The sequence below is a fragment of the Molothrus aeneus genome, chromosome 2 (genome assembly GCF_037042795.1).
Source record: "Molothrus aeneus isolate 106 chromosome 2, BPBGC_Maene_1.0, whole genome shotgun sequence".
Taxonomy (NCBI): Eukaryota; Metazoa; Chordata; class Aves; order Passeriformes; family Icteridae; genus Molothrus; species Molothrus aeneus.
This window is the reverse complement of record NC_089647.1, coordinates 75,719,683-75,744,190: the sequence shown is the minus strand read 5'-3', so window position 1 is coordinate 75,744,190 and position 24,508 is coordinate 75,719,683.

Sequence of the window (24,508 nt, the reverse complement as noted above, 5' to 3'; positions counted from 1 at the left end):
ACAGGAAATGTGCATTGATCCTAGAGCAAAATACCAATTTGAAATGTCAGAGTCAGACATGCAGGCCAGAGCAGATGCTGACTGCTCACAGAGCAATTGCATCTGGATATATTTAATATTATGTCCTCACATTTTTACGCTCTGTTTTTATGCTTGTCAGCAGATTACTTATTTCCCAAATGTGGTATCTCTGGATTGGACCTGACAGTGGTGGCATGGTGCAGGAAATCTACTTTAAGAGCATGGGATGCTCAAGCCATGTGACCCACAAGTCAGCCTCATGGGGTGATATAAGGGAAAAATATGCACAAAATACAGGCATTTCAAACCACATAGCCAGGAAAAGCACAGGTCTGTTTTTATCAATGAGTGTCTGGGATGCCTTCTGCCTGGATGGCTTGGAAATTCTCTATTTCACCCCAGTGCCCAAAGGTGACCTCAGTGTTTTCAAGAAGAACAGAACAAATAGCTGATAGGAAAGGAGTTAAAGTAGCCTTACTGAACAAATAAATTGGCAAGTGTATCTAATAATTGCATGGGTTCAGCATTTTTCTGCGATAAATGAGTAAACTTTAAATGTAGCTCTGAGATGTGCTATCACAGGCATTGCCATGGGCAAGTTTTATCCAATGATGAAACAGCAAGGCCTTGTGAGATAAAGATGATAGAAGGGGTACTATCAGGTGGCAGCTGGGTAATTACAACTCTCTATTTGGGCTCTGTAGTGATGCTGCATGTGATAAGTGGAGAATAATGAAGGAAAAGGAGTAGTGATAATACAGGAGCTAAATGGTAGAAAATAGCCTATCATAGCCCAGAGCCCTCTGAGTGCCTATGGGGACTTTGAACTATCTTCTTCAGTTTTCAACCACAGAAAAAATACTCTCTCTTTCTTCTTCCTTTGCTAAATTTATGTCTGGTGGGACAAAAGGGAAAACTGAAAGGAAATCAAGGGTATGTGAAGAGAATATGACCTTTGCAAATAACACTGAAGGTCACTGTGTAATTATTCCAAAATAAAAGTATCCTGTAATCTTGTCTGTAACCACAAAAGATGTAAGACCATTTTTTAATGTGATTCCAAACAGTTTTGTTGGGGATCATGGTTTATGAAAGGTCAGCTAAAGTATTTCTAATTATATCTTGTCTAGCTCTTTGCTCAGAAGAACACAAATGCCATTTGTTGTGATAGAGTCAAACTCTGATTAAAGAGAAAAACTGTCAAAAGACAAACTCATCACATGAAACCAAAAAACACTATTTCCTGAGTGAAGATTGGCTTTTGTACCTTAAAAAATACATTCAAAACAACAAGCCCACAGGAGAATAAAATACCCTGGAGCTGGTCACTGAGACTTTTACCCCAGTTTGTTCCTTTTTATTTTTTCCCTACAGAGAGTAATTCCTACTATAGTTCCTGGTGAGCTTGGCACAATTTGCCAGTTATCTGAGCAATTCTTGGTAATTTTTTTTTATTTATCCCCTGAGTAAGACAATAGTTACCTGGCACTTCTTTCACTTGGGAGTCTGATAGCTAAATGTCACTTACACTGGATGTGATACAGTGTGGGTGCATTCATAGGTGAGGAAACTTCATGTAAAATATCTGCTGCCTAAAGATAAGACAGAAATTGCTTTGCCCTTTTTTAGAAGTTTAGCTAGATAGGTAGAGTAAAAAGTGTATTGTGCATCATTCATGTACGTTCACGTCTTTTTTCTTCCTAGGACACTGACCCTGCATTACCACAGACCAAATGGAACAACACAGAAGATGATATTTCATCAACACATTAGCAGGATGCAGAGTGAGTCTCTTAGGAGCAGAAAGATTCAAAATGAGACTTTTTTTGGTATAGCAAGCTGTAATGTTTAAACATTAGTGAGGCCAGGAGCAAAAAAAGGAAAATTTTAAGCAGGGCCTGGATCTGGGAGACTTGCAGCTTGTTGGTAAAACTGAGAAAATCAGACTCAGTTTAGGGAGGGAAAATGAACAGAGCTCCTGGTTCTCATCCTGACAGAACCTGACTGGAGCATGACAAAAGCACTTAAGCATTACAGAAATAAATGGCATGTAATAAAATGCTTACAGTTGAATAGAATGGCTGTTTATAGGCTGAAATGCCACAATTGAATAAACAAGGAAATTCACATAGATGTAAGAAAAGGCTATCGAAAGTATATACCTTATTGCAATTATTTTTGTTATATTATTAAATCATAATGTCTGTATCAAATTTTTAACATTTCAAATTATTACTATATTTAATGGGACACTAAAATAAGTCTCAGCAAGTCCAACTCTTCCTCTGAATTAAGATAAAGATCTTGGTTAAAAAAATAGAAAAATAGAGCACAAATCAGGAGTTCATGGTGTGAAGAATTATTAGGCCACCTCAGCTAGGAAATGTAGTTTCTCATTATTGACTGACTCCTACTCTCCTGGAGTAATAGGGTTTTGTAATGACAAAACCCATTGACCTATGAGGCCTTATTTATGTGCAGGCCACTTAGTGCTTTGGCCATGAATGTGAAATATAGCTGTGACCATATGACTCCACTTGGGGAGTGGTACCCAAATGCTGAGGTTCCCTAGGACAGGATTCAACCCTCCTACCTTTACACACCCAAAAGTTCATCATCTAAGTTTGAGTTACCCTCCCTGCTTCTTTTTTCAGTCAATGGGGAGAAACTGGCACCTTTGGAAAGAAAATTATATGTCCTGTGTCAGACATCCAACTTAAGGAGGGATCAATTGCCCTCAGGAAATACCTATTACTCCTGATGGAATACAGAGAGAGCCTAGGGTGACTGGCTTAGGCATTTAACTTCTAGATAACTGAAGACAGGTAAAATGAATTTCATCCTGCCTTTAAACGAGATTTGTGTCCAGTGAGATCAAGACAGGTCTCTATATTTGGACATTTCTTTGATTTTAAATCATGCTAAATGCTTTCCAAACTCTGAGGGTGAATAACCTTATTGTCGTTCATCTCTGTCAGCCTGGCTTGGGTTTAACTCATCTTTGGCTACACAAAGCTTACACAGGGGTTTTCAGGTGCCCATGATGACTCGGGCACTCCTCTGCTCCTCCTCCCAAACCCCATCCTCCACTGATCACGTGTGTGGTCACACAGTGAAGCAGGCCAGCACATTGACCTTGCTGAAAACTGAGTAGGGAGAAAAAAATTGTTGCCTGTTCTGGCTTAAATGACCATACAAACAACAGTGTTTGAAAAATGGAAGAAATACCAGAAGAGCAACATTAGGGCTAGAGAATGCTTCCAGCAGCCTCCATTATATGCCTTTCCTTTCTGTCATCTATTTTTCTTGAGTCAACACTAAAATCCTTATCAAGGCTTCACCATCTTGCCTGGATCCCTGTCGTTTTCAACTCATCACCCACAATGCTCATCCTGTCCTGTCCATCCAGCAAACCCAATCCTTAGGGTGGTCTTCCTCACCCTCTTTAGACAATATACTCACTTTGGGGGAAGCAGACAATTGCTTCAGAAGAACCAAGAAGTCATTCTCCAGAAGTGCACATCCAGTGCTCCCACTGCCCAAAGGCACACAGCCTGGGCTTGTGCTGCAGCTACTCCAGGTTCAGCCTCCCTGAAATGCACAGGGTGTGGATATGAGGTCCTCAGCACCACCTATTTCACCCTGTCAGTCTGCTCCTACTGCTCCAAAGTACCAATGGAGATGTGTCCTATATATTATCCAATGTGATAAAACTAATTTCTCTCTGTTTCATATTTACCCTCCTCCCAAGTCCTTAAAATAAAGTCAGAAGCCAACTGCCTCTTTGCAAAATGAAACTGAAATCAGGAGCAGTCTTTGAGGCAGATGACCAAGACCACTAACAAGTTTGAGCTTGGTGGTCCTGATATGATCCCTGTCAAAAATCAGGGGTTTTCCCCTGGCTGTTTGTAGTCTTAGACTGTACTCTTGGGGGTTGATTTCTTGCATCTAAGTCCATAAAATGTCCATCCATAATACATTACTTTTATGCCTGCATATAAAAATTTACAGACATGAAATCCTACACATATACACTTGTTCTCTACTGATTCCTGACTTCTTCTTTTCTTACCAGTCTCCTTTTACCTCCTGAAATTGCAATGCCTATATCAGGGAAATGAAGTCAGAAATTTTCATAATTTTTATGTGCATTCATACAGGCAGGGAATAATCTGTTCTTCATATCCCTGGTAGATAGGGTAAGAATTGCTGAGCTTAAATTTCTGCAAAGGGGATTCAGGATAGTCATTAGGAAAAACTTGGAATAGATTGCCTTGGGAGGATGAAGGATCTCTATTACTGATGTTTTTTTCGAGAACAGGTTAGACAAATGTCTGTCAGGAATGCCATTGGTATAGTTTATGTTGCCTGGAGCTGGTGGAGGAAGTAGATCACCTCTCAAAGCCACTTCCAGCCTCTATGGCCTGTGATCTTCCAAGGTATTCTGAATGTTTTATTTATCTGTATCACTGCACCTCAGTATTCCAAATACAGTGCTTATCCAGGAGAGAGATTTGAAAGTTCCTAGTCCTCTAAGACTACAGATCACTCAGAAGTATTGTGTCTTGTTATCCATTGATGCTTGACACTAGTGCAGTCACTGGTAGGGACTACTGTCTTTGGCTGGAGCACCGTCCATCACATTCTGTCTTATTCCCAATTCTCCTAATGAAGTGCCATCTGCCTTTATAAATCTGGCATGTTGTTGAACCTGGATTTCAAATGTTAGTCAAGGTGAAATACCTGTTCATAACACTTTTAAGACCAACTAGGTTATTTATACCACCAAGTTTTGAAACCTTCCATTCGGTCAATGAAATACTTTTTCAGCCAGTGGATCTCTAAAACTAGCAGACTTGAAATATAACAGCGCATTTTCCTTTTAAATACTTACATGTACTGAGTGACACAGCACTTTTACATGCAAGAAAATCACACTAACATTGAGCTCCAGACAGAATAATACTCATTAGAAAAACAAAAGCCTGAAACACCAAAATGTGTTTTGTACTTTAACATTGTGCCACGATACACTGATCTCCTTTGATCTATGTGTTGATGCAACAGGGAGCTTCCTGCTTATTGCTCCCTCCTTCCTACTTCCTTCCTGGTTACTACTCCCTGACTGACTGCTTGTTCTTACCTTCAGGAACACATGAGTTCATGCCCATGAACTCGAGAGCAGTCTGGTTTGGGAGAGCACAAAAGCTGCCCAAAGCTGCCTGTTGAGAATGCAGCCCCGTGCTGGAGCTACATGGCACTGAAGGGCTTCTGTCCCACACAGCACTAATGGAGCAGCTAGAAGCCACCATCCTCCTTTTGTGTCCAGATGTGAAGTCAAGGGTTTCTCCTGAGCCAAAACTTCTGGTTGTGCTATGCTGTGTGATAGGGTAGGACTCGAGGAGGAGAGCTGCACTCCACATCTCTGAGATATCTGCTATCTTTGCTGAAAGCTGATATACCCTCCAACTTTGCTGAAGCTATTTTAGTTAAGCTATAACAACTCAATTGGCTAAATCCTTACTAGTGATATGTAGTTAGAGATCACCCAGAGCTGATACTGGGACTGTGGATCTTGTCCTTAAGAAACTTTAAGATCTTCTTTATTTTCTCAGAAATGTCAATGGAAAACATGATAATAGCAAAGGATGGGCAGGGACATATTTGTCAGCAGTGGCATCAATTCAAATGTGCATCAAAATACAGAGGCCTGACAGAGATGAATGACGAAGAAAACAGAATTCCCATAAAAACTTACATTCTTGCTGCACAACAGGCAATTATTTTGCTTAATCAAATTTTCAACTGAGCTGCCTACAGTGTCAGAAACCCACAAAGTCATTTAATAGACAGCAGTTTGAATGGGTTGGAGAGGAAATATTTAAGCTGAACTATTGCTGATGAGATTTCTCAAGCTCAAGAAATTCTCACATAAAGGACATTATGGGAAGGAAAAGAGTTGGCTTTAGAAGGACCAAATTTGCAAGGGTTTTTTTTCTAGATTTGAAATATTGAGCTTAAATCACATCGTATGGGTTGTTTTTGCCATGAATACATTGAACATATTTATAAATACACTGAGCCTCAGTAATTGCTGTGTATAAATGGATTTCCATTATAATATTATGGTGCAAGTCAAAGGAACCATTCAGATTCTAATTTTCTCAGAAATGTTGCTCTGTGTTGGACAGAATGGAAAAGAGGTGGCCATGATATTATAATGTAAAGGGTACATTAGTTATACATATTTTGGAAGTGTAGATGTGAAAGCAAAAGAACCACCTCCCAAATACCTACTTCCAAACTCCTGTTCTGCAGTAGATTGTCCCTGAAAAATCATTCAGAGAGCAATTCAGGTTTCTAAACACAAAGCCATGTTTGTTGCCCTGGGTGCACTGTCCAGCCTCCAGCTCTGCCCCAGCAGACTGTGGACCTCCTGTAGTCCCTGCCTACAATCTGCCAGTCCCATGCAAAGGTTTTGGATACCTTCAGATGTTTACAATGGCAGTAGATGCTTCTTATATTTAGGCTTGTGAATTACATCCTTGATTGTTATATGCTCCAGTTTCCTGTCTACAAAAGGATAAAATAAACTTTTCTTCTTCCCAGCTTCAGCCTGCGCCATGTTTGCGGAGCTGTCACAAGTACCAATAATTCTGAGAATGCCAAAGGCATTTCCACTCAAAAAACTCATGGATCAGGTTTAAGTCAATGCAGAAAGCTTTTAATGAGATCTTTACAGGCAGCAACCTTCTGCCTGTCTGCTTTTTGTGGATGGCTAATTCCTTCCCCTGAAGCAACTTTGATAGGTTGATCATGGGCTACAAGGTCTGGCCCTGCACCCTGGAAATCTGTGGTGACATCTCATCTAGAGTAGCTGCAAACCTTCCTTTTGGAGGGCTTTTCCCTATTCCATGCATGCACAGGATGGCCTCATCTAGAGCCTATCATTCTCTAACAGGACTAAATTCTATTGCTTTCATTAATTGCACATTGAAGGTATTTTTGTAGAATAGCACAATTTGCCAGTATAAAGCTGTTCTTTAGCTGACATCCAAACAAAAATTCCACTAAGAATCTGTTTTCTTGTTCTGTAAAGAATTTCAATAAGGTATCTGTCATTTTAAAAAGTCAATCTTCTTATTTAAAGGTATTAAGCAGTCCTTCATTCTAGTGGCTGCTTTTCAGATGCTTCAGGCTTTCTGATCATCAGAATATCACCCACTGTCCTTTGGAGCTGGGATTTGTGACAGCCCATGGTAAATGGCCTGGAACAGGAAAACATTCCACAGATAATTTAACTGAATTAAATTATTTCAGAAAGAGGACACTGCACTTCAGTGATACATTTATTGATTTGATAGAAAGTATTAATTTTCTGGTTGTATTATTTTATCATGTTAGCTGTCTATTGAATTTTACTTTTCCTTTCCCAGGGAATTTGTTCTCAAAACAAAGGTATTCGGTACCCAGTTTGAAAGGATTTTATTGAATCTCTGATTGTGTTTTCCCCTCCAGCAGAGTTGCATTTAATCCTTTTGATTTAAATATTTCCCTATGTAGGAGTTGACAGCTAGGAAGGACTATAACATCAGGATACCTTTCACACCACCCATTTTTAAATATTTCTCCTGAGAAATTAGTTCAACCACTGTAGGACCCTGTGAAGAAAATTCATGTGCCTCTAGACTTGATTCCTTGCCATTATGAGTATTTATCATTTCTTGTGCTTGCTGGGATCAGGGAGGCCAAAAGCAAATGTAACTATGAAGAAACTGAGGAGCTGCTCTCAAGCCCCATACTGGCCTGATCAGTATTCTCAGATTAATGGACATCCATCCACGGGACCTCAGCAAGAGTTTCAAACCCTCTGCCTCACACTCCTTAGTAAAATAACAAGGAGCTTTCCAGGTTGCTTGGATTCTTTATTACTTTGACTTTGGAGAGGTCTCCAAGCCCAAAGTATGAAAAATCTGAGGTACTGCAGAAAAAGGCATCAGTCACTCATCTCCTTACAGCAGGTACTGAGTCTTGGGCCTTATCTGAAGTTACTCAAGTCAATAATATGACTCAGATATACCTATATGTGTTTCAATCACATGTCTAATTACAAAGTAGATAATCTCTGTTAGTATTCTCTGGGGAAAAGTTCATTTCCCTGCCAATCAGCTTGTAGATTAACTTTCCAGCTTTGTCATGAACTTCTCCTGAGGAATACCTCTGCTACTCTATGACCTGAAAATGTTTCATGTTCACAACATCATTGCCAAGTGACCCTCCCCACTCTGCAGTGAATGTGTTGCAGTGGGGACATATGGTAGTTTTATTAATATGTGGCACATTTCTCTATCTCTCTACATACACCTTCTCCATTTCCCACCACTGTGGTCCTGGTACATGTGCTGTGTGTACAGAGTAGCCCAGGTTGCATCTTTTCCTTCTGCAGATGTAGTCATAACAAGTGATCTGTAAATAGGCTCCAGCTGGGGTCAGCAGGGGTGAGACACTCTCCAGGACTTTCTCACATGCAGGTCTGGATGGAAAAAGAAGTCTTGAACCGTGTGCTTGGTCAACATGGATGCAGCTTGAGTATTCATCTTGCTCTTTACTGAAGTCAGATATGCCCACAGTTCTGCAATACATTACCTGGTCTTTTAAATATGTATGTAGATGTTCCCTAGCAAAACCTCTTTAGTCATAAATCTTCAGCCATCAAAACCTAACTAGGAATTACTATACAAGAAGTCCCTAGATATATAAATGTATTTATTTATATAAATAGTAAGAGTTTTTAAAGATCATTTGTGTCATCACTGCTTTCAGATGAGCTGTGCAGAGTGCAAGATGAGACAGATAAGATAAGCAGCTGAAATACTAAATGAATATGTAGACATGGGTTTGCATGGATGAACAGAAGCAAAATCTCCTTCAGCACTGGCTTTTGTGAGCAAATAGTCCTGAATGAGGAGTTTGTTCAAAATCAGAACCTCTGCATATTTCAGTGTCCTTCCCATTTTATTCAACAGAATCAAGAACTTCCTTAAAGGGACGAGGTGTGTTCTGCTGATGGGTTAAAAATCGATGAGGTCCTACAACACACATGGTATTTACAGAAATTATGACATTTACAGCATGGAGTGAATCAAGAATTTGAAGAGGGTTTGTGCAGCCATTTGGGAGGATGCATGGGAAGAATCTGCACAGATATGACCTGGTATAGGAGATGGGAATTTAGAGATGATGGAGAACCCTCTAATCAAAACAAACACACTCAGTAATCCTAAGAATTATACTCTCTCAGATACACATCCACACATCCACATTTATATTCTACTGCCAAACCGTACTATTAGATCATAAAATTTGATCTGCAGTATGTTAGACCTATTACTTCATCACCCAATTAAATCTGTACACAGCCCAATAACTTCTGTTTGATGAAAGGATAATTTGTGTTTGGCTAATGCATAACTTCTAGAGAATATCTAGTCTTGATCTCACAATAGCAGGAGACAGGAGATCTTTTGTATGGTAGTTAGTTTGAAGGGTTAATCCCACTTACTGCTAAAAAAAAGGTATCTTAACTTCTGTCCTGGATTGACTTAGCTTCCAATTCCAACCACAATTTCATTCTCTACTAAATTCAAGATCACTTCAGTGCTCATGTTTTCTCTCAAGAAAGGGATTTATATACTCTAATCAAATCCCTTCTCAATTTTCTTTCTGATAAGATTTTTAAGAAAAAAAAAAAAAGACGGTTTCCAATTCTTAAATCACTTACTGCATTTTTCAGCATTTCTCCACCTTTTCAATGGTTTTTGAAAAAATACCAAAACTGATCCCCTATTCTAGCTCTTGTCTTGGCAGAACAGCACCTGCAAGTGCTGCCACCCTTCTACTCCCATTCATTACTTGAATGTTTGTACAGCCAGCTTGTGTCCCTCATGGCATAGCATTGTTTTGGAGAGAGGCAGTTGAGTTCCTAGTCTGCAAGACCACACTTTGTAATATACTATCAGCTGGGGTTTTTATTGTTTGGCAAAGCAAAAGCATCAGCTCCTTCTCCTGAGTTCTTTGCTTTCTTGTTCTGAGCATTCTGCTCCTGCAGTCTTCCAGCAGCCTACAGGGTGTCATGGGAACTTCTTAGAGCCACACTGTCCTGCACTGCCACTCAACACAGCTGTTTGCATTTTCCTCATTAATGTCATTTCCAGGTACCACAGAGCTCTCCTGTACCTGAGAGAACTCCCCACTTCCCAGGCTTGGTTGTTTCTCCTGAGGGCACCCTGACTCTATGTCATGTGAGCCTGCACTCACACCAACACCCTGCTACTGCCATCCCTCTGGTTCCTACACCAAGGGCACAGCTGTCCTGGCTGGAACACTCCTGCATGCAGCTAAGCTGAGTCTGTGCCAGACCATGATCCCAAAGAGTCAGCTGTGCACCTCAGAAGGCAAAGATAGCTGTTGTCTGTCCAGGTTGTCCCACACATGTAAGTTAGAAAGCAGTAACTTTCAATATGAGATGTCCACTACATAATAAGCCTTTTAAAAAAAGGCTTATTAAAAAAAAAAAACAGTACCCAGGCTTGGAAGTGACAGTGAGGAGAGAGAGGATGCAAGAGTAAGATGGAAGAGTGAATATGGTGCTGAATTATCTGAGGCTTACAAGTCGGCAAAAAGAAAATGCCTGTAGTAGAAATTGGCAGCTGAAATCTGTACTGGGGTAACAACCTATTGACAAGCCAGAGAGAAGAATTACATGAGGAACAGAGGTCACTGTCAGCCAAGGGGAGACATGAGAGATGCTAAAGGGAATAATTATATTTGTTCTGAGAAGGGGGAATATAGACAATCGAACACACGAAGACTGCCAGCAGTAGAGGCTGGGAACAGAGACAGCAGTCTGGCTGTATAGACTGTTCCCACTGTTCTCAGCTTACAGCAGTGAATCCTTAGGGAGAAGTTGTTTATACCTCCCACAATTCAGAAAATTCTACATCTACCTCTGATCCCACCTATTTTTTAGATAGTGAATTTGCTCTAATATCAGGCCAAGATGCACAAAACAAAAAGTAGCAGCCATCTCGAGGCATTTTTCATTGGGAAGTTATTTTAACTGGTGGCTGATGCCAGTCAGAGCTGTACTCACCCCTCATATATTTCTAAACTAAGTGTTAAGGAGAACTTGGGGCAAATAGGAGAGGTTCACCAAGCAAATGACAACTTGACAACTGAGTTTCTTTTTTCTCAACTGATCACTGGGGGTCCTTAGAAGAATGGGTACTGTATTGCTTACATAGCTTTTAGCCAGAGAAGCAGGTCAATATTTTACTCTTGCATGCTCAGTGTGGGCAAGCAATTAAGATACAGCATTGAGAGTGAAAGATGGTGAAAGCCAAAAATCACTGTCAAAGACAACGGGTCCCTGTGATAAAAGAACCTCATTCAACAAAATGATAACATTTATAAGTTCACAAAACCTTGCAATACTGGTTGAATGCCAGGAATCAGATGTTAAACAGATTAGAGAATGGACTGGCTCATCAGCTGCAAGTTGAATGAATGCAGAAAGTTTCATTTCGGATCAATGATCTCCAAAGCAGGCTAAAGCCTGCTGGAGAGGGAGCTTCTATACCCCAGCTTCTGCTCTTTGTGCCAGGAGGGGACCACAAGCTACTGACACACAGCTCCAGGAGAGGTAAAGCAGGTTCCCTGGCTGCTTGAGGAACAGAACTTTTTGCTCTTTTGTTTTCTGAAAACCCACAGTGTCCCCAAACTACCAGATGATTATCAAAAGTTTAAGATACATGCAATGTGTCTCCTTGGCGTAGTTCACAATATTAGCTTTAGGTTTCAGAGTGTTGAGTGTTAAATTACTCATCACAAACAGAAGTTCTGCTGCAGGATAGGTGTTGATAATAATGCCTGATAGCTGTGCATAATGTTTCATTTGGCAGAAGATAGTCTGACTACTACAGGAAGCAATTGGCCAGAGGATCTTGTTGAGGCACAAATAGTCAAAATGCAAAAATTTTACATGAGTGAAAAATTTGCACAATGTGGAAATGTGAAGCTCTGAATATCAATTCCCTACCAAAATAAAAGAGCTTTTCCCTTAGTGGTGGATTTATCTCCTATGCAATGCAAAGAGAAAAATGAGAGACTGAGTGGAGACGCTGAAGACAGGCTCTGACAGAGATGAATATTTTCAAAAGCCTTAAGGAGCTTTTGCCCTGTGGTCATCAGAAGGCAAATGGAAATTTATGTGGGTGAACAACTTCTCATTAAGGTAAAACGTGAAATAAACTGCATACAGGACAGAGTGGGAGAGAGAGAAATAAGAACACTCAAGGAAGTATACCAAATCCTAAAATGAAAAAAAAAAAAGACGTCCTCAGTCTGATCATGAAGGCACCAACACAGCATGGTTAGAGGGACAAGGGACCAAGGCAACAAATATTTCATGGAAGGTATTTTCCAGAAGACACAGAAGTTTCCATCAGGGGCCAAGGTGAGAAAAAACCCTTCTCCTACCTTTGTTCAGTTCCTGATCAGTTTCCATTGCCTTAAAGCCCAGACCAAAAGAAGACCTGGATATTCTTTTCCCTTTGATAATCAATGGCTATAGAAGAAAATATAAGAGACACTTTGCAATGGAGGCAGCCAAGAGAATTAAACAAATATGCATAACATGGCTGTTTCCTACTGTCAACAAAGAGAGAAACTCTGTGAGAGATGGCTGATGCCAAACATTTTTCAACACTTGATATGTCAGCAAGGTTCTGGCAGGTGTCCTAAGGAAAACAGAGCACTCGTCTGAGCATGTTCAATATCCCCCTGGGAAATGCTGTTTTCTCTGCTGTTTTCAAGACTGTGTGAAGCACATGGTGCATTTTTACTAGAAAATAAAACCTTATTCAAAATAGGTAAACCCCTGAGATTTACCCATTGAAGGTTCTCATGTTAAAAAAAAAAAAAAAGGGAGAATACAGCTTTGGTACTCTGAGAAGCTTTGGAGAAAACCAGCTTTTCTACACTAAACTTCAGCAAAACGTCACCGTGGAAGGAAAATTACCTACTGCAGCTGGTCAAACTATGGCACAGGCTGTCACATTGCCTTTGGCAGAAGAGAGAGGGACACAGGGACTGGGCTCCAAAGGGAAGAGTCCTTCACAGGACTGTTGGTGTTGGGTGTGGATGCATGACTGGCACCCCAGGAGCAGGAGCATGCAAAGATGGGCAAATGACATAGAATCCAAAGAGAAACTGAACAGGTTAAATGCATCCATATTCTGGAGTAAAGAATTCTGAGGGTGAGCTTAAATTAAGTGGTGTCCAGATGTTTTAGGAAGGTCTGGACACAAATCTCCTACACCATCATAGCCAAGATTGGGTTTTATGCATCCGGCTTGTTAACAGGTGTTAATTTACTCAAGAAGAGTAGGAGGAGAATTAGACTTAGAGTGTGGATGTTAATGACTTTCCTGTTTTTATATATGGGAGGTCAAGGTTAGCCTAAATTACCATAAACTGCTTTTTGCCACTGCTGAAAAGGAACTGTCAATTTTCCCATTTCCATGCATTAGAGAAGGGATTATTTTTCCGGGTACAAGTGTATCATTTGCAAATTAAATATGAATGAGGAGATATTTAATTGTTCAGCCATAATCTTTGTCATCTGACAAAAAGGTGGGAAAGGGTAGCCTGTGTCACATACACTGCTTGAAAACTTAAAATTTACAGAGGATACTGCTGAAAGTTTTTGTTTTAATTGGAAATTAATTAATTAATGTTAGTTAATTAATTACATTACTTAAGACCAGACACAGCCGTTATTATCAATTTAAGAATGATCTCTAAGAACTGTCAAAACTTATTGATCATGAACACAAGTAATTTTCAGAGAAATTCAGGTTTAGACATGCAACTGCTAGCACCACCTGTCTCAAACATGACAAACACCTAGCAACAGCACATCTCATTAAAGAATTAAAATCATGCTCTGATCATACTCTGATCTTCATTTTGAACTGTTAGGCAACAGGACAGCTCCAATAAAAGATATTGCTGTCTTCTGGAAACACCTTAAATCATTAGAAAACTAAAATAAGCATGAACATGTTTAAATAGCAACGTTAGAATACACATCTGATTGCTCATATAGAAGGGGAAAAATGAAACAACACAGTCAGTCAAGTTCATGGTCCTGGGACTCTTTATTAGAATGACAGCAGAATTATTTATGCCCAAGCACAATATGTTGAGCCCTAAGGTCAAATCAGGTACCTCAGTGTTGGCAGAAATGCAGAGACATTCTGGGATGGTGAATTGCCCATTTTCCTCAGACATGTCTAAAACTGAAAACAGTTGCACCATTTTGAGATTTCTGATTCCAAAACATAAAATGTTTGGGACAGATGACCTTTCCAGTATTCTGTACCACAGGGAATATTCTCCACACAAGAATGTCAAAAGACTGACATTGTGAGCTATTTAATAGATTTCTCATAAGTATTTTGGATTCTGATGTTTATTGCTAATTTTTGATGGCCATATGCTTAACTGTGAAAAGAAGATGGGCAAACTTTATCTCCAAGAAAGTAGAGTAGCAGCTGGTTGAAGCTGGGTGTTATGTTCTTCAGTGCTTCACATTGTGCAATGTTGACCAAGCTAAACTCAGACATGGAGTGGAGCAGGTCTCTGCCTGATTATTTGGCTCAGCCATTGCTCAGAAAAAGCATATACTTCTCCAACAGCAAACCTAAGATTATTGTTTCTCTCTCTTTAACATTGTCTGGATCATCTGTCCCAGGTAGGTTCTTTATCCCTTTGAAGAACTTGCTGCAGAGCACACAAATGGTTTTTCAGCAGACACAGCACCTTCTTTTCTCTGATATGTTTTATATAGAGATTGCTCTTTCAAATCTTACTGTTGCAGTTTTCTCTCACCAAAATCTTCTCATGGACTTCTTAGGGATCTTCTTTTTGTTTTCTTTATGCTTACTTCCATTTATATGGAACTTATTCTGGTTATATTCTCTCTCCACTCATTCTACTTTAGATTACTTTTGAATGTTCAGGTACTGCTAATTACCAAAGCTAGAGCTTTGGTACAGTTACATCTCTGTCTGCTTTATTGTGGTAGTAGTGGGTAAAATTACTTAAAAACAGTCTTCAAAAATTTTAAGGGCTCTTTTTGTCTCTAGAATAACACCAGTTTGGACTTCACCATTGCCTTTCTTCTCCTTTTGCATCTTGGCTAAGGTTAATTTCTTCAAAATCTCTCATTCAGTGACAGTCAACCTGCATCTTAACTGAAGCTCCAAAAATTAGTCCAAATCTAGTCTGCACATCATGTCCTTGAGGGTAATTAACAATGTTGCTGCTGCCAGCTGCTGCCCTGGACATTATGTTCTGATATTGAAAGCGCTCCCTCCAAAACAGCTCTGGGTACAATGGATGTGCAGTCCAGCTCTCCTGTATTGCAGGCAAATATTCCAACCCCTGGTCTGCCTGGCAAAGGAAAAGGGACACTGCACATCCTCTCATAAGAATTAGTCCAGCACTGCATAAATACATAGCACCCACATATTTTCTGATTGAAAACAGAGAATGAAGTCTGAAACACAATGGTAGAATTATGAAATTAAATATTGAAGAAATTAAGTCTTTTTTCTAAAGCAATACTTGCATAGCATATCAGAAACATTTTATTTCACCCTGAATTGAAACAATAACAAATTCTCAGATGTCAGCACTTCTTACAAAAATGATATTCCATATCTCAGCTGGTCTTGTCTAACAGGATTTTCTCATTAACCTCCCTAAAAGATAGCATTAATACCTCCATGAAGACTTTTATTTTTCTCTCTTCATTACATTTCTTTAACATGTTGGTGTACGCGTATTGACTGAATAATTACCATTATTATGCTGAATATAATGAAACAACCAATGATGTCTTATTGGAGGATCTGATACACCCTCTATTCCTTTTGTTTTATATTAAAGCATCATTACAAAGTTACAAAGTCATCTGGTCCACCTAGGCCTGCTCAAAGCATGAGATACTGAGTTGCTCAGGGCATTGCCCAGTGGTTTTGAATATCACTAAATCACCCAGGCCTGTAGGTTGTGAAAACTTGTAAAGGGTTTGGAATAAGGACCTGAATCTCCTGTTTATAGCACCAGTACCTGCATAGTGCTGTGAATCATTTTGAGGTGTAAAGTACATGAGTAGCCTTTCTGTAAGACAAAAGTGCTTGCTTTACCTACTTGCACATGGTTGACTTACAAAAACAAATGACATCGATGTACAACAGGTGGAAACATACAAAAATGTACAGTGACTGGGCTGGGTAATGGACAGAGAGAAGAGAAAGGAAACCTGAAACAACTGTGCTCACCAAATCAATATGGGATTTCTCCTGTTCCCTTTTTTTATTCCCTAACTTTGAATTTCATAGGACATCCATGTTTTTCTGGACCTGCCTTTTAGACAGCAAGAATTTAAGGCTCATATGTAGCTTTCTGCATCCTGCAGGGTCGATAAATAAAAGCTAAATAATAATGAATGTAATTGAAGGATTAGTATCAATATCTCAACAGACACTGCGATTAGCATCACACCATTTGCATGTTAAAAGTTTTTACATAAAGTAAAATTAAAATAACAAAGTGATATTCTCTATTACTATATCTTCCTCCCATTTCCAGATGTGTTCTCTAATAAAATCCTAAACATGGTGCAAGCATGCACTAGTCTGTCATGCTACTGTTATGTTGCCAAACAGGTAGCATGAATTTCCCTCAACAAGCTATAAAAAGTGCAGAAGTCAATGAAGCAGGATTTATGGTTAGAGAAAGAGATTACAGAATGAGACTTAAGCACATGCTTAACTGCTTTGCTGAGCTAAGGCATATATGGGGACACTGATAACTTCAACACTTGCAAAATCCTTCATGATAGCCAACCACCATTAACCCTAAAATGGTTATATCAAATATCATGCCAGAAGCTTATTAACAGAGCTTTTATTTTTAATGGAAGTTGAACTGCTTTGAACTGCTACTGTATCCTGTTTCTGGGTTTCTGTCATGTTGTTGCATAGATAATTTAGACTGATAAAAATTTTTGTCATGACAACTCAGTTCTGCAAGATAGTATTGTACTTTTATTCTTAAGGAATAGATCCTAAACTCCAAGTAGTGTAGAAAATATACATAAAAGGGTTGAAATTGTTGTCTTTTTGAGGACAATGGAGGACATATTAAAAGGAATATGTTTAATTAGTAATTCTTCTCTGTAACTGGTAAATGTCATTATTTTAGAACAGAATATAGATGCAGTGTAGAAGCAGTTTTTCTACAAAGGCTGGTTACAGTTATAATAATAATGCAAGTTCAGTGGGGAAGTGGTATAATTATATGCATGGCTTTGCAGCTCTAGGTTACTGACTCTTATCCAGGTCAGAAAACTAATAGCAGGAATTAATTTTCAGGAATCACAACTGATTTTAGTACTGTTCGAGACTCTTAAATAATAAAAATTGTGACAGTGTAGTGTTTATTCAATACTTTACCATTGTGAATTATTGTATATGCTATAGAATAAATATGCTTTAGAATAAATCAATTCTTTCAAAATTTTATCTGAGACAACATGTGATCAGAAAAGTCTCTCACTCTTTAGCATGATTATTTTAAATATATATATCTGCTCAGACAGTCTCTTGCATCAAGATTCTCACATGCACAAACTGTCTGATCCTCCCTAATCCTTGAGCTATTCCTCAAGATGGTCTAGTCCTTGTGGAGCTGCCTATGGATCTGCAAGGTATCAGATCCCAGCAGTGGCTGGCAATTGGACTCCAGTCTGCTATGTCTGCAATCATTTCCTTCCCAGAGCTCACAGATTTAGGCTAGAAGTCTTCACTTCTCCAGCTGGGGACTTCCAGCTACCTGTTGTGGGAAACAGATTCATTGACCTTGCATGTAATGAAGATCTAGTCATAAAATACTGCCTTAAAAAAAAAAAGAAATTATGTCACAAACAGAGAACTGCTATTGATTTACTGGTGCAGATTATGTTGTCTGGATATTTAACTACTCTATCACAGCTACTGGCATCCCTTGCTTGAGACATGTGAGACACATGGCTTCCCCTGGGTATCTTCTCCATTTATTTCAAATTTTGTGTGGATTCTGGCAGGTACTGTGCATAAAATCTACACTATATAAATACACACTTCTTTTCTGAAAGAGCACAATCTTGATCAAAGCACCATTTTGTCTTTCTACCTTTCTATCTGGTCAGCCTCTTTTCCAATGTGAAGGACAAAGAAGAGCAAGAAGATGTATGAGAGAATCACAGTGCAACTGAGGTGGGAAGACACATTTGGAGACTGTCTAATCCAACTCTCCTGATTATATAGGGTCACTTGCAGCAGGTTGTTCAGGACACTATTTAGATGGGGCTCTCCAAAACAGGAGAGCAAATCTCTCTGGGAAACCTGTTCCAGTATCTGACCACCTTCAATGTAAAAAAGTTATATTCTTATGTTGAAATTCCATTTCCTGTGTTTTAGAATGTGCTCATTGACCCTTGTCCTCTCACTTGGCACCTCTGAGATGAGCCTGGCTCCACCCACCTTGCACCCTCCCTTCAGGCATTTATGTACATTCATAAGATTTCCCCTAAGCCTTTCTTCTCCAGGCTGGACAGTCCCAGCTCTCTCAACCTTTGCTCATAGGATGGATGCTCCATCACATTCTTAATCAGGCTCTTAATCATCCTTGTGGCCCTTTGCTGGACTCTCTTCAGTACATCAATGCCTCTCTTGCACTGAGGAGCCCAGAACTGGACCCAGGACTGCAGATGTGTCTCACCTATGCTGAGTATAGAAAGGATCACTTCCTTCAATCTGGTGGTGATGAATTCCTGCTGGGATAATTCTTAAGATGCTAGTAGTCTTCTTTGTCTCATTGCTGGCTGATAATCCCCTTCGTGACCACCAGGACTCAATGAGGAGTCCCAGGCATCCTGTCAGCCTCAGACCCAGACAGATGAGTCCTCCTTCAGCAGCTCAGTTTGTGTTAAGATCCCCAATAAATCAAGGTGGTGCTGGGGATCGTGCCCTGGGGTACCACTACTGCCAGGCATCATTTCTGGTCCCGTTTCCTGCATCCTTCTGCACAAGGGGGTGCCCAAAGTGCAGTGCCTGTTGGCTGCTTCTGTCAGCTGCCCTGTCAAGTAGGGGGAACAAAGGATTCTTGAAGAAAGTAAACCTGTCTGGAGATTTCCATAGGACCCATGTGGATTGCACTGCAGGAACAAAACTCATGCCACAGGATTTAAAGCAAAGTAGCTGCACTAAGACAGACTACAATATCTATGAATTTACAGTTGAGTTGAAGTAAGTTCATCAAAGCAAGAAAAAAAAATAAAAGAAACAGGGTGAAAGGAAATGACAGGAAGAAGGTCAAGAAACAGCAATTTGCAGATTTGCAGGTGAGGTTTGGAAGGGGTTAGTTACTATGCTTCAAAGCAAGGCAGTTGCAATCCCAGTTTTGGTAGGGAACAAAGCTCCTGTACAAATAAACAAGTGCTGACATTAGTGAATGGAGAGAGTGATTGTAAAAAGAAAAGAAAAAACAAACCAAAAACAAAATACAAAACCAAAACCAAAGCAAACAAACCCTGAAACAAATTCCCAACAGCATCATTCTCACTAGGAATGGGGCAAGAATTATTCTTTCTCTTTCAAGGCACTTCTGTACAACATCTGGACAAGCAATCACATATACCCCTAATGATAATCCAAAAACTGGCACAAAAGCAGCAAGAAAAGAGGAGTCGTAAATGGCAGACCTGAAAAATGCTTTTAGCATCCAACAGAGTAGTTTTTCCCACAAACCACTTGCCAACATCCTGACACATAAACACCTCTATATTTATACAGTATGTGATTTATATCTTGCCAATTGCAATATACGTCTCTTCAGGGATGGCTCCTATCCATACTGGCACCAGCAAAGAGCTCACAATATTTCTGCTTTTCAGAGATTAAAAAGAAAATAACTATGTGGTGTGTCAAAGGCAGGTAACAGAAGCTGGAAATATATCAACAGAAGCCTTTTAGCACTAAAATACTAACAAGGTACCTGATATGCAGATTGTTCTGAAATTCATAGCTTTTGAAGATAAAGCATGCAATTAGAAGGTTTTTCTTCTCTTTATGTGATGATTTATAACAGTACTATCTCTAAGAAGACATTGTGCAAATGTCTTTCCTTCTTAAAGGATTTTACAGCTTAAACACTGTGCAAATAATATAGAATAGACACCTGTGAACACACCTGTCTCCTCCACCAGGTGAATGAACCAAGTGCAGAATGGCACATTCTGTGTGACAAGGCAGAGGCAGTTTGTGCCCACCTTTATGTCATTGCAGTGGCTTGAGGACAGATTCTCAGACAGTTGTTAAAAAAGGAAATTTTATCACCAGAAATGGTCAAGGTTTTTCTTGCTTTTGTTGGAAAATGCCAGCTCACGAAAATTGAACCTATTTTAAGGAAGCGTCTTTGAGAATGTCCTGACTTGGGGCAGGTGTTTGAAAGTGCTGGAAGAAATAATTTTAATTGATTAAATTAAATCTCACCATCTCTTTGACTGGTAATCCAAAAGAAAACACATGTAGAAATTCAAGTTGCTCAGTAACACATCCTGTGTTTGTCTCCAATGCTATTTAGAGTGACGTGCCCCACATTATTTATGTGCAGTCCTTCCTTCTGAAGCTGGGCCACTCTCCAGCAGGAATACAAGTGTCATGGTCGTGGGTGGGAATACTAGCAAGCAGACTAACAGTTCTTGCTCTGAGTGCTCTGGATATGTATTCTGCTTTCTAAAGATACTCTCTACAGATATGGTTCATTCTGATAGTTTGCAAAAACTGTGGGCTAGTTTCACACTTTCCCTCTCCTGTGTCGAAAACAACCAGCACCAAGAACATGACAAGACTCATGCAAAGAAACCCCAAACACAGTATCCCCCTGTGCCTTTGTGGTTTTGAGCCTTAGTGAGGGATGGATTTTTGCCTGTTTATTAATCATTCCTTACAAAACCAGATGAATACCCTTCATCATCACAGTTTATAGTAAGGAAACTAGGCAGAGAGATCTAAGCGTGTTTGTTGCTGAAGAGAGGACAGTTTTAGGGCAAAGATTGCATTTCAGGAAAGCTTAGGGCTTGATGGACACTTTGTCTGGTGTTCAGCAACGGTGCCAGCAGTTAGCCCAGACTTCTCTTTGTGGTTTCCTTCTACCAAGGGGACACTGAAAGCAATGTCAACTTCAGCTTGACCTGGTGTGATGAATATCCACCAGTTAAACTTTATATTAAGACATCAGTCTTAAAACTGTCAGAGGTGAGAAGCTGATGTGTTTCCTTCAGCCATCCCTGTTCCATATGTGCTAACTCCTAGAGAAGGAAAAGCATAAGGTTAGAAGGGATGTTACTGGTTTAAATGACTCAACAAGAAATCTATTGCCAATGCACTCATCTGTCAAACCCCATTTCTTTATCTCTACATGACCAAGGACTATATTACCTTTTCCAGGACTGCTGAGACAAAAAAAAAAAAAAACCACAAGAAAACAAAACAAAAAACAAAACAAAAAAACAAAACTAATATCAGCACTTACAAAATGTAATGATGTGAATCAAAGCAAAGGAATGCCCTTTCAAAACTCAGTTTCCTGAAGTTTGAAAAGTAAAAAAAAAAAAAAAAAAGACCCAGATATCCTGAACAGAGAAAAATAAATCAGGTACCAAAAAATTTTCTCAATCACAGAAGAAATTTTCACTCAAGTAAAACTTTTTGAGCTAGCCCTGATCTGCACTATGTTTCTGGCACAGGTAGATATAACGAAGAATCTCAATCTCCCACTTTTATGGGCCACTAGGAGAAAAAGGGACTTAGCCAAACATTTTGGCACTATTACTTATCCTTACTTAATATAATTACATCATTACTTAATATAACTTATAAAGTCCATTTTCCAAGACCTCTCTAAAGATTTTCTGGATAACATACATAACGAAGATCTGTATTATTTCTGTAATGCTACCAGATTAATTTAACCTGCTGATTGTCATCAAGAGAAAATGTACTCCACAGCCAACACGTATATGTCAAAATTAGCAGAAAGGTTTTTCCCCTCACATATTAGAAAATGCTTTCTTGACAATTAACAAAAAAATGTGATTTGAACCAAATATTTCTGCACCTGTGTTCAGTAATATTTGTATTTGATGGATTTTAATTTGAATAGCAAAAAAAGATGCTTATATGTTCTTGTAAAATATATTCATGGATACAAAGTTCTTGTAATAAAAACTAGAAATATGTTCTGTACCCTCGTCCAATAATATTGTAGCCAGAACCTGAAGACACAAAGAGGTCAAATGTAAAAATAACTGTGGATGAGAAAAAAATCATATGCATTTTAAAAACTATTAATAAATATATTACAGCTGATTATGCACATACCAAAAACTTACACTCCCAATTTCAGACATCTATGTTAAAGTAAACATTGTATCTAGTAGCCTTTTCATATAGCATTTACATTCCATATATACATTTACATATGTAAATACAGTCTGATTGTTTGTAAGTTGTGTGTCACAATTTTGTTTAATGTTGTCCTCTAACATAAATCCCCTTGATATATTTGTAACAGAAGGAAGAAACAATCCCATTGTACATACACACATATCTAAATATATATATAATGCATGTTCTATTTCTATTCTTCTTTCCTGCTGAACTTGTTTTGATGCTCATCTGGCAGTGCTGATCTGCACTGTTCACATCGACAAAGAAACTGCAGATGCTGGAAACAGACAGCAAGATTATTCTAGACTTCAGCTCTACAAATATTTGGGTTCAGGACTGTAGAATCATGAACACAGCACAAAAGTAATAAAAATTGAGCACTTTATCAAAGGCCAAAAGCAATTTCCCAGAACTAAAGTACCAACTCTGCCAGCTCTGCAGGGATAGAGACAAAAATGGGAGAAAATTAGTATTTCCAGTGGCTTTTTCTGGATGAAGTGGGTTGGTATAATGCTCCTGGAGTTAGTTATTTTCAGGACTGTGTCTCGGAGCACTACACACATGTGAGTCCCATGCCATTCTGTGTACAGTGTGGGTGCCAAATTTAGATCTTTCCTAAGTTGCAGAACAAGAACATCTTCTTCCTATTTCTACATTTCTGGCCTGATTGGAATAGAAGGCTTTCACATTTGAGTCGTGCTGTATTCACACCCCAACCTGTAATCAAAAGTCTGAATGTTGTAAAAAAAAAGCACGGAACAAAAATCCTCCACAGCTGCCAAATTCATAAACACAAGAGCTGTTCCAACAAAGTAATTTTTTAAACATTTCATAAAAATGAAATTAAGGAAATGTTGTTCGTTGCCCCCTGGAGTAAGATTTCACGGCGCGTTATTACATTGTGAAGTAGTTACCACTTTGTTACTGATCCGGCCTGGTGAAACAGCACTCCAGCCCTGATTCCCTGGGCTTAGGTAACCGAGCAGGGAGTGGAAACCTGCGAGTCCTCTATTCAGGTTGGTAAACACGGTCTTGTCTGTCACTTCTCATTGTTCCTCTTCAAAGTACAGTCGCCACCTTATCTGGCAACAGCTTTCTTGAAGAGTGCTGCTCATGTGAAATAATCTTTCACCACCGAGGCCAGCATTTCCTTAACACAAGAAGAAACATTTATCTTGCTGTTAATGGTTAATTAATTTTGAAAATGTATATTACAACACAATAAAAAAAAAAAGAAAGAAAAGCCAGGCCGGACAATGGAGCAAAATGTCTCTTCCTCAAATTGACTCCTATTTAGTTCTTCCAATGTCATCCAAAACACAGATAACTTTTCTTTCATGAATTGTTCTCCTGAATGATTTATACATGTTGTGTTATCTGAAGCCCTTTCCAGATCCCCTGTGGTTTCAGCCAGCCATCAGCTGCATAATTGTTAATTTTAACACTATAAAAGGTTCTGATGCCGAGGAGATAAAGCGTCGGAGGAAGAATTAATTGAAATGTATCTTCCAATCACACTGGTTCCCTACTTCCAGTTCCACAAAAATTATACATTGGATTTGAGGTTAAAATAAATTTACATTTGTGCTACCCATAAAGCTTTTGGACTAGTAGAAAATAGATAAGTTAATTGTTTCTAAAACCCATAAAGGGTTTATCCTGAGAATAATTCAGGGCAGTCTCCTGTTCATAGCCCACAGCACTGTGAGCAGCCGGATAGGGGATTCTTCCCAAGCTACTGCAGACATAATTGGTCAGGAGACATGTGACAGAAGTCTTTTACAACAGCAGGTGATAGACTGACAGAAAAGAGCTCAAGCTCCACCAATATTTAATCTGGATATTAAACACTCTATGCTTCCCAG